Source organism: Sciurus carolinensis, chromosome 17 (assembly GCF_902686445.1).
Source record: "Sciurus carolinensis chromosome 17, mSciCar1.2, whole genome shotgun sequence".
NCBI classification, from domain to species: Eukaryota; Metazoa; Chordata; class Mammalia; order Rodentia; family Sciuridae; genus Sciurus; species Sciurus carolinensis.
This window is the reverse complement of record NC_062229.1, coordinates 39,729,310-39,731,665: the sequence shown is the minus strand read 5'-3', so window position 1 is coordinate 39,731,665 and position 2,356 is coordinate 39,729,310. Positions and strand designations below refer to the sequence as shown.

Here is a 2,356-nt window from a genome sequence, read left to right as displayed (position 1 = left end):
GTAAGAGCGTTGCCCCGCCGCGGCGGCGGTTGGGCTGAAAGCCGCCTTCGGGGGCGCCCTCTAGCGCATCCTTTCTCTTCAGCGCCCACCCGGGTCTCCCGAGCGTGGGTTGCGAATCGGCTCAGCCTAATAACGGCTCGGGGGTTGCTGGCGTTGTCGCGGGTACTTGGGACGCTCGCTGGGTTAGTTGGGAGGGAGCCGTTTAACCTCCGCGGCCTGGTTTCTGGACGCGTCGCGAACTCTCGGGCGATCCCTGAAAGCCCCTGATGGGCGAGTTGCTCAGGGTCGCGTAGTTATTCACCAACGAACTTGGGTGCCAGCGTACCGCTCAACTTGGGGGTTAGGGAGGGCGAAGGTCCTCTTCGCTCCCCTAGCGCTGTCGACGCCCTGGGTTATTTCTGGGTGGAAGACAGTCTTGCACTGTAGAGTCATCGTCTGGGGTGGGGGGTCTCATAGCGAACCCCCAAAGCTCTAGGTCATTTCTGGTTAAGGAGGCAAACGAAAGAACAGGACTTGTAGGCAGTGTATCTTCGTTCATCGCCAATTACAATCACGGACGCCCCCGGCCACCTTCTCAAGTAGTATTTTGTCACCGGGAGTCTCACATTTTGGCAGTGTCCTGGTAGAAGGTCTTTCTGCATCGTGCAACAAATTAGCCCAACTGTGGGCTCAGAGAACGGGTTCACCGCCAGAATTTTCTGGGAAGATATTTTCGTTGTTGTTAAGCCAATCTTTTTTAAATTAAATTGAAAAGTTCCAGCTGTTGCGAACAAAGGCAACAACTTTTGTTACATGACAGTCTAGAAAATTGTGTTAGAATCTCTATTAATGTACCGTGTAAGGAGATCCATTCGCCTCAGTTTCTTGGAATGGAAGGTGGAAGAGCGCAGTGATTTTTAATATTTTGAGCTAGAATCGGTCCTTGGCGTTTTTTATTGTTTGCATGATGCCGTTTCTGATTTTTTTGACTTAAAAACAAACCATCAAGCAGTTTGTTTTGACTAGTAGTTGATGAATGTTATCAAAAGCAGTTGAGACATCCGAAGTCATCAAATAAAGTGATTCTCTAACTTTTCATTTGAATATATAGAAATGTTTCCTAATTTTAAACATGATTTGGAAAAATCTGAATTGAAAAAGCAAGAAAATTATTTTTTTTTCTCTCAGGGTAAATAAAGAAAAATGGCATAGATCAATATTTTAAATTTTGGTGAGAGGGTCCATTTTTGTTGTTATATGTACACCTCCTGAATGTAACTATTTAAAAACTGGACTTTAATAACAATTATTTTCTCGATCGCAATGCATAAGTTTATTATTTTAGGCAAATTAAACTTGTTAGTTTTTCATTTAAGGGCATTGTGCTGCTGCTAGGTTATGACAAAATATAATCCAAATCTTCAATGCATTTAGCCAGACATGGTCACCTTCCACCCACTCCTAATCATCTGCTTTAATTAACTTTGGTGAATAAAATAAATCATCAGAGAAGACTTGTCACACAGTTCACTTATAATCATGTATTTGTGTTAACAATCTTATTGCAAACAAAAAGACCTTTGATTAAAAGATACAGTCCTGTAGGAGCATTTCATAGGAAAAGAGAATGGTTAAATAATCATTGTTAAACTAGATACCAGAAAGAAAAGAATTTGGGTGTTAGTAGTTTCTTAACTGATAGCAGTTGGCTAGGTGAGTGGCTGGTTTTCCAGGGTAAGGCTTAATTCCATTGATGTTTATTGAAAATTGCTTAGGGATTGTTTTTTAGGAATGCTCATTTTTTTCCCAAGAGGGAATTGTGAATTGCACCCTCCAAACAGTTCTCTCCCCAGTCAGGTTTGGGATAGTTTTTTGGTTTTTAAATCATCCTTACGTTTTCTGTAGCTACAAATGTAATCCACAATTTTCAGAACAATTGACTGCTTTTAAAAACTGTACTTGTTACAGAAGGGTCATTTAGGACTGCTTGAACACTCTAGATACCAAGCACTTTTTCAAGTGTCCTGTTTAAATGTTGTTTTGAACAAAAATAAGAAAATAGAAATCATGAGAGTTCTGTCATCTCTTCTACCTTTTCCCATCTCCCACCACACTCTCACCAAAGTTTGGATGTTCAGGATATGATATTGACTATGTCTTGGTACCCTTTTTCACTGGAATAGGTTTGGATTTAATGGTGATATCAGTAAAGAACATGGGCCCGTCACAATTTCTAACTGTGACTCAGCCTGCTTTTTTACTTTTAGGCAATTGAGCTATTTTTAGAGTTACTTCACATTTTATTGTTTCACGTAAAACATGCAGCATGTTTCATGTTTTTTCATGCAGCACGTAAAAACAATGTAAAAAGCTTTTT

General features: G+C 40.8%; 1 protein-coding gene across 3 annotated transcripts in view; it reads left to right on the top strand.

Moving 5' to 3' along the window:
• Positions 1 to 2,356, top strand: part of Zcwpw2 (zinc finger CW-type and PWWP domain containing 2) — a 105,982-nt gene that overhangs the window by 710 nt on the left and 102,916 nt on the right. The gene's annotated exons all lie outside the window — the stretch shown is intronic.